Genomic DNA, 8,566 nt, shown 5'->3' with positions numbered 1-8,566 from the left:
GTCTCTCATTTTAATGCTGGGGAGAGGCTGTTGCCAGGCACCAAGTGGGAGGGCATTCAATGGTGCCATTTCTGGGACTCCAGCAATATACTCATGAGCAAGTCCTCTTGACATACTCAGAAATAAATGCCTTCGTCTTGAAGGATTTGCTGTACTCTGGTATACATTGCTAGATGATTTAACAAGAAGTTCAGGAGATGAGAACATGCAGTATGCTTCACTGATTTGTAACGAGGGTCACCCCGTAAATAAATAAATACAGGAGAGGTTAATTCTGTGTGGAGAGGGATGACAAGGGTCTGACAATTTTTGTTTCTTCCCCCTCCCCCCAGTCTTAAGTTCGGTCCTTCACGTTTCATCAACAGTATGCAATCTTTCTTTAGAAGTCACCGTGAAAAGTCATCAGCATTGTAGTGCAAATTTCTCCTAATATTAAAACTTGCCTAATATATACATTTTTGCAAAGCATTTCCCCACTAACGGAACCTTTAATGCATCCTATTTTCACCAATATATGCATGTCTATCAGGGCCTGCCCAGCCATTAGGACAGGTGAGGCCACCATCTCAAGCCATGGAAGCCCCCAAGGTGGCAGTGGCAGGGCAGGGTGGCACTACCCAATTGGCCACAAGCAGTGCAATGGGATGTGCTGCTTCTGATTTCTATGCACAGCTTACCCAAGTACTTACATTTTTGTACACATTGCTTGGCTGGAGCACTGCACTGGAAAATTTGGAGAAGGGATGGCTGTGTTTCATCTTCCCTATTATTTCAGAAAGGGCATATTCATTCAGTTTTCTTTTAAATGCCTCCTTTTCCCGTATTGGCACACAATGCTAAGCACACAATGGCTTAGCGCATACTACGCAACTGTCCCGTTTTAAGCAGGACATCCTGGATTAACAGAAGCCTTCCTGACTCCTGATCCCAAACTTGAATGTCCCATTTGGGACTAAAAGACGTGTAGTTTTTAGTTCCGCGCTGTGGTGCGAGTCAATTGGCTCACACCAGAGCGCAGCACCAAAAAAAACAGAGCTGAAAGATGCTCTCTTACCTTTGCCTCCATTAGATTTTTTTCCCCAAGCCCCCTGCACCTTCTTTAGCACCACCACTCTCCTTTTGCGTCGCCATTGGCAGAAGCTGGTGCTCAGTCAGAGCAAATTCTTCTTTTCATTGGTGTTGCTGACCTTAGCCGGGGCCATTTGAAACATTGCTGTTGCCGTTGAGTTAGAGGCATTAAAGATGGAACGGTGGGGTGGGTGGGGTGCAGCAACTCTGAAGGTGGTTACCTGCTGTGGACCATTGTTCATTGTTCTCATACTGAGAAATAAGTGAGAACACTGGGTCCTGGCTGAGGTTTTGGAGCAATGAGAGATGGGCGGGTGATGGGGGGTGGGAAGAAGCAGCATGAAGATCAGGCAGGTGGAGGCCAGAAAGAGTGCATAAATCAGGTGAGAGAAGGAGCATGGAGTTTGGGCAGATGGGGAGGAGCAGGAAGATCGGGTGGGAGGGAAGGTGTCCTGCTTTGCCCTCCCGAAATGTCGGAGGGTATGAGTGCAAGCAAACAGATGTGCAGACCCTGAAGTGGAGATTGTAGCTGCTTCAATCCTCCTCCAGTCATTCCCTTTCTATAAATACTTTGGCTATACACTCAAGTTGGGGGTTTGCTCTCCTTGGAGGCAACTGAGGAGAGACAAGGTGGTGAAGTTAGGAAATTTGATGGGTTTTGAGATGGGAGTGCCAATGGAAACACTCTTTGTCCATGACACTGGTTGGTGGTTCAGCCGTTTTGGGCAGCTATGGTTTAGTATCTTGCGAGTGAGTAGTCTTGGGGTGCGATTCAACGATGTGCTAATATGGTCTTTCCATCAGTGCAAGCATTTCTCCTCCCCACATACTGCTTTGGTGGTTCTCACCATCCAGGGCAGATTTTTTGGGGAGGGGAAGCAGAGTGGGAGGACAGCCCCATTCTTCTAGCAGGAGTCCTTGTCCTAGCTTTTGTTAGTGCACCACATTGGCTGAATCTGGTGCGTAATCTTATGCATTCGTCCACATTGTTCCTGCCCTCTCTTGCCAATCAAGACTAGGAACTTCTAGTTCCTGGTTGCAGGAAACCATAGTGTGCCCTTTCATCTGCTAAGCAAATTAGAGTTGGCACATGCTCTGCAAACTGGGATTGTAAAACTAGGATTGGTGATGTTGCCCTATGTCCATAACACCCCGCTGCTTCACAGGGTGGTTTTAATATAGGATGTGTGAAGTATGACAGAAATGATAAATAGCAATAATCAAAGAGATCTGAGCTAAATAAAAGAACAGAGCATTCTTTTTAGTTCAAGAACAGGGAGGAACCGCATTTCCCTTCCATGCTAAATTAAAATTATATTTAATTTAGAACAGAGCAAAAGAATTCCTGTGAAACAAAATGTAAGAATCGCAGCAACAATGAAAATCAGCTAGTCTTTCATACGACAAGAATCACAAGCAATCTTTAAAGCAAGATACATGTTTGGGGCAGGCGGCAGGAATCACGTACCTTCCCTGAAGTTGGGGGATCTTCTAAATCTTGACTTTGCTATCCCAGTGTAGAGAAAAATCAGAGAGCAGGTTGGCAAGGGAGCTAGTCTTGAAGAAGAGAGCTAAAGGACAAAAGGAAGGATGCCTTCCCCCTGCTTGATGGCATTAAGAATGACTGTCCCGGGAAGAATGTGTCCAAGGGTAAACTGCCCACCCTTGCAGCCTTAAATATAGCATTATCTCATGTCATTTCAATGACAATGGAGAGAACTATCTAGGATTTATGATCCCCAAACAGCTCTCTGCACGGGTAAAGCAAGATCATTTTTCTAGGTCAGAAGTATTCATGGCCATTGTCAAAGCAGAACAAGGAAGAAAAGCTGCAGGCAGATTTTCCAGGCCCAGACTCTACGGATTTCTTCTGTTTGGGCTCTCAGAAAGATTTATTTGCACAAATTTTAGCCAATCAACAAATCTGTGGATTTATGCTCTGTGTGTGAGAGAGGCGGGTCGAGAGGGAATGGGGAGAGAGAGAGCAGGGCTCCTCCAGATTACCTGTTTATTGAACATTCATCCTGTTGTGTATTGAGTCAAAGGATTTTATATCTGTATTATTATTGTCTGTATTTGCATTAGGGTAAAGTAACTGCCTTTTGGTTTCAAAGGGTACAGCTACTATTGGTTCATTTAAGCTGCTGTATTTGGATCCTCTGTCTTATTGGTTTCCTCCAAAAGGCAGGACTGTGATTGCCTGATATTGTTCCCTCCAAAATGTATCCTTTCTAGCTAGTTCCCTGTCCCTATAAATGTAGCTTTCCCCTCCTCAGTCTTCAGTCTTGTTTGCCTTAATAAAGAAGTGTTACTAGAGAACTGTCTCCAGCATATTATGTCAAGAGAGCTGAAATCACAAACCCCACGTCACAACACATCCTGATCGCTTGCACAACGTTTATATGCAAAGCAGGGTTTTGTTGACGATTGGACACAATATGCCTCTGAGTATCAGGTGCTGGAAACTGCAGGAGGGGAGAACGTTCTTGTGCGTGAATCTTGCCTGCAGGCTTCCCACAGGCACCTGACTGGCCACTGAGCAGGGGCAGGCTGGGACGTTTTGCTGCCTCCTTCTCCTTGGTTGCAGTTGAGAACTGTGGACACACCCATGATGGGGGCATGGTCGAGTGGGGTGCATTTATGGCAGAAAGTGTGGCCATGGTGTTCGCGGGACATGCCTGTGGCAGAGGAGGCAGTGGGGGGCACCAGCCACAGTGGCAGGGTGCGCCCGTGGAAGCTGGGGCAAGGATGTGGCACTGGCAGCGAGTGGCACACTCCTTAGGCCCAGAACTGCTGCCTGAAGTGACCGCTTCACATCGCCTCATGGGCTGGCTCGCCCTGACTCTGAGAACAGGGCATTCATCTTTAAATGTTTGAAACTGTTTTCATTGGTGATTTCAATGCTTTACTACAATCAGGTGGCATATACATTTTGTTAAACAAATAAATAGATTGCGCTGGACCTCGTCGTATCTGGGGGGAGTCAGGAGTTTCCTGTTGTCCTTCTTTAAATATCCAAATGACTGGAAGGTTGTGGACTCATTACAGTGGTACCTCGGGTTAAGTACTTAATTCGTTCTGGAGGTCCGTACTTAACCTGAAACTGTTCTTAACTTGAAGCACCACTTTAGCTAATGGGGCCTCCTGCTGCCGCCGCTCCGCCGGAGCACAATTTCTGTTCTCATCCTGAAGCAAAGTTCTCATCCTGAAGCAAAGTTCTTAACCTGAAGCACTATTTCTGGGTTAGCGGAGTCTGTAACCTGAAGCGTATGTAACCTGAGGTACCACTGTAGAGGTTTTTTAAGAGGAGTCTGGATTGCCAACCATGAGGTTTGACTGGTTGCTCTTTCAGGATCTTTTTCAACTCTATGATTTTATGATTCTAAGAGAAGGGCTGATGGGAGTTGTAGTCCATAACATATGGAGGGCCAAAGACTCCTTATCACTAAGCCTTGCATGACATGGTGTCAGCTGTAGAGACTCAAGGCCCGCAAATTTATAAGAAAACAAAGAAAAAAGGACAGCCATGCCTGAACCAGAAGCCTTCGCCTTTCATAATTCTGGAGGGTGGCCTGGGTTGAAACAAACAAACAAACAAACAAACAAACAAACAAACAAACAAAGGTTTGCTGGAGTCCCTGATAATACCTAATTCAAAGGTGGGCCCACCAGTGAACTCTCCATTTTGTATCACTCCTTCAAATGGAAGGCCTCCCCGCCTTTGGTCCAGTGGTGTCCCCATTGATGGTTCTGTGTGTGAGGTTTCCTTTTTAAAAAGAGAGCAGGAACAGGCTCCGCCGTGGCATTTAATCACTGGCTGAGTGGCATCACCTGGCATGCTGCTGACATGGGATCCCCGGGCTATTGCTCAGAAAAGCATCCCACATCAAGAGCTTGGAACGCGGCCCCAGGCAGGGCAGCCTGCACCCTTTAAAGCCCCGTCCTTGCATGGAAACCAACAGGTGGCCCGGCTGGGCTGTCAGCAACATCTGCAGCTGCTTGCCCAGGGTCAGGGAAGGAGGAAATGGACTGATGATGATCCCACTAAACGTTTCCCCAAGCTTCAGACGGCGGCACATGCCCCTTCCTTTAGGGTCACGACCACTCAGCCTCTCTCTTGACGAGGGATGTGTGGATTTCAGTTTCTCCCACTTTCTCATTTTTCCAGTCAGTTCTCTACATTCCCACATGTTTGTGATTTTTTTTAAAGAGTCCTCGTGGAAATTCATCAACATTTTTGTGCAAATTTATTCAAATAAGCACATTTTTGTGTGTAGTTTTGACCAGGGCTTACATTTGTGCAAGCAATTTCCCCCAATGTAATGTGTTTTGGTATGTTACTTTCACTAATATATGCGTTTATATGCCCGTTGGGGTTGAGCCATACCCATACAGTGGTACCTCGGGTTACATACACTTCAGGTTACATACACTTCAGGTTACAGACTCTGCTAACCCAGAAATAGTACCTCGGGTTAAGAACTTTGCTTCAGGATGAGAACAGAAATCATGCTCCTGTGGCGCAGCAGCAGCAGGAGGCCCCATTAGCTAAAGTGGTGCTTCAGGTTAAGAACAGTTTCAGGTTAAGAACGGACCTCCGGAACAAATTAAGTACTTAATCCAAGATACTACTGTATATCTAAAGTGCACTTAGCACACTTTTAAAGCACATGGCGACTTGAAGGAAGGAAGGAAGGAAGGAAGGAAGGAAGGAAGGAAGGAAGGAAGGAAAGGAACTGTAGTTTTGTTAACTGTAGTTGCAAAGATTATTTGTGGCAAAGCCATGTGCATTAAATGTGCTTGAAATATAAGTTGTGGCTGTGACCTGCTATTTACTAGATATCTATGTAGCAAATATTATTTATTTTCACACACTGCTTTAGGTCATAAGTTGCAAACAGAGGCCTTCTCTGCAGGGTCCTGTTCCCCACCCTCCCTAGCTGAAACTAGGCTTGGAAGAAGTGTTCTACTTTGGTTAAGGCTTGTTTCAAGTATAATTGCAGCTTGTGTTCCTCCAGTTTGCAAATGTACCCATGGGCCCCAAACATTTGGCAACCCCTGCTTTAAGGCATGTTAGTGACGTGATGTTCTTTCACTTGGGAGTGGCCTCATATGAGGTGCGATATCTGACTCATACTTAATGGGGCATGTTTTATAACCTCTAGGTGGTTCATATCTTTGTATCTCGTAGATGTTAAAGCATGCTCCAGCAAGCTGAGAAGGCCTTCCCGCCTACTGAAGAGACTTTTTGAACCACTTCCAGAATGTTCATTTTCATAGCTCTCCCTAACTCACAGGAAAACTGTACATAAATATCGATTTATTCAATGTTTATTGTGAAATTTGGACCCCTCCTTTCAACCAAAGAGTGCCCAAAGCAGCTACCAAACAGTAAGAGAAGGGAAAAGCAAAACAGTAATGAAAAAGGAACGAAAACGGCAGATGAAACATGCGGCTAAAATCAATAAGGACAGCAGCCAGATGAACGAATTACAACATACCAGCCACAGACAAATCAACTTATCAGGGCAAAGTTCTGTCTGAATAAAAACCCATTTACCTGCTGCCAGGTCACCATATGGACTTCCTAACAAAGAGTTCCAGTTCTCTTGAACAGGGATGGACTTGGCCATTTTTTTTAATATATAAAATTTTTATTGGTTTTTCACAGTTTTTATAAACACAAACAGTACACACTACAAGACAAACAAGTACACAAACAAACATGTATAATTTCATATCCCTTTTTCTTAAGCCTTACTTCGCCGACTTCCCCATACCTCCCCTTTCTACATCCCAATTTCCAAACTTATTTCAGCAAATCCTATCTTTTAGTTTTATCAAATTTTTCCCATATTCTTTTCTTTTACTTAATCTTTTACAGCTGTAAACCCCTTTATTCCTAAAACCTCAACATTTTAGCTTTCATTAATATTACAATGTTTCTTTAGATAGATTTTAAATTTCTTCCAATCTTCTTCCGCCGTCTCTTTCCCCTGGTCACGGATTCTGCCAGTCATTTCAGCCAGTCCCATATAGTCTATCACCTTCATCTGCCATTCTTCCAGAGTGGGTAGATCTTGAGTCTTCCTTTTTTTTTTTTAAAATAAATTTTTTATTGATTTTACAAATTTTTAAAAACAATACAAACATATAAAAAGACATACACACATGTATAGTTTCATAACCTTCTTTTCATGAACCATGTTTTTCAGACTTCCCCATACCTCCCCTTTCTGCATCCCAATGTCCAAAAGTTTTTAGCAACTCTAAATATTTCTGTCAGTCCTCTGTCCTCTTAATCTTTCCTTTAGTCTAATCTTATATCACTGTAACCCTTTCTTACTCAAAACCTCGACATTCTAACATTCAACAAGTTTATAGTAGTCCTTAAGGTAAATTTTAAATTTCTTCCAATCTTCTTCCGCCGTCTCCTTTCCCTGGTCGCGAATTCTGCCAGTCATCTCGGCTAATGTCATATAGTCCATCACTTTCATCTGCCATTCTTCCAGGGTGGGTAGATCTTGTGTCTTCCAATACTTTGCGATGAGTATTCTTGCTGCTGTTGTGGCATACATAAAGAAAGTTCTGTCCTTCTTTGACACCAATTGGCTGACGATGCCCAAGAGAAAGGCCTCTGGTTTTTTGGGGAAAGTGCATTTAAGTACCTTTTTCATTTCATTATATATCATTTCCCAGAAAGCCTTAATCTTCGGGCACGTCCACCACAGGTGATAGAAAGTACCTTCAGTTTCTTTACATTTCCAACACTTATTATCAGGCAAATGATAAATTTTTGCTAGCTTGACTGGGGTCATGTACCACCTATAAATCATTTTCATAATATTTTCCTTTAAGGCATTACATGCCGTAAATTTTATACCGGTGGTCCACAACTGTTCCCAATCAGCAAACATAATGTTATGACCAATGTCCTGTGCCCACTTAATCATAGCTGATTTAACTGTTTCATCTTGTGTATTCCATTTCAGCAACAAGTTATACATTCTTGACAAATTCTTAGCATTGGGTTCTAACAATTCTGTTTCTAATTTTGATTTCTCCACCTGGTAGCCAATTTTCCTGTCTTGTTTATACACCTCCATTATTTGGTAATAATGGAGCCAATCTTGTACTTTGGTCTTCAATTTCTCATGGCTCTGTAATTTCAGTTTGTCACCCTGGTTGTTCCAAAATTTCCCAATATTTTGGCCATTTAGCCTCCATATTGAGTTTTTTCACAGCTTTAGCCTCCATTGGCGACAGCCATCTTGGAGTTTTATTTTCCAGCAAGTCTTTATATCTAGTCGGACTTGGCCATTTTGGTTTCTCATTTGTCCAATTTTAGTTCAGTTCTCTACATTTTTCACATGAGAGTGTGTTGTTGTGGTTGTGTTTTTTTTTTTAGTCCTCCTGAAAATTCACCTGCATTTTAGTGCAAATTCCCGCTAAGATAATGCATTTTTCTATGTCATTTCTATGTGTTTATATGCATATT

General features: G+C 43.3%; 1 protein-coding gene and 1 long non-coding RNA gene across 2 annotated transcripts in view; one reads left to right on the top strand and one right to left on the bottom strand.

Moving 5' to 3' along the window:
- MYOM3 (myomesin 3) overlaps positions 1–2,688 on the bottom strand; it is a 47,531-nt gene extending 44,843 nt beyond the window's left edge. Inside the window, exon 1 of the mRNA XM_081204056.1 lies at positions 2,537–2,688. The gene's annotated coding sequence lies outside the window, so the exon portion shown is untranslated. The remainder of the gene's footprint in view (positions 1–2,536) is intronic.
- LOC308592556 overlaps positions 1–8,566 on the top strand; it is a 48,292-nt gene that overhangs the window by 5,577 nt on the left and 34,149 nt on the right. The window lies entirely within an intron of this gene.

Source organism: Podarcis bocagei, assembly GCF_964188305.1.
Source record: "Podarcis bocagei genome assembly, chromosome: 7".
NCBI classification, from domain to species: Eukaryota; Metazoa; Chordata; class Lepidosauria; order Squamata; family Lacertidae; genus Podarcis; species Podarcis bocagei.
The sequence above is the reverse complement of the archived record's forward strand: the minus strand, read 5'-3'. Positions and strand labels throughout refer to the sequence as shown.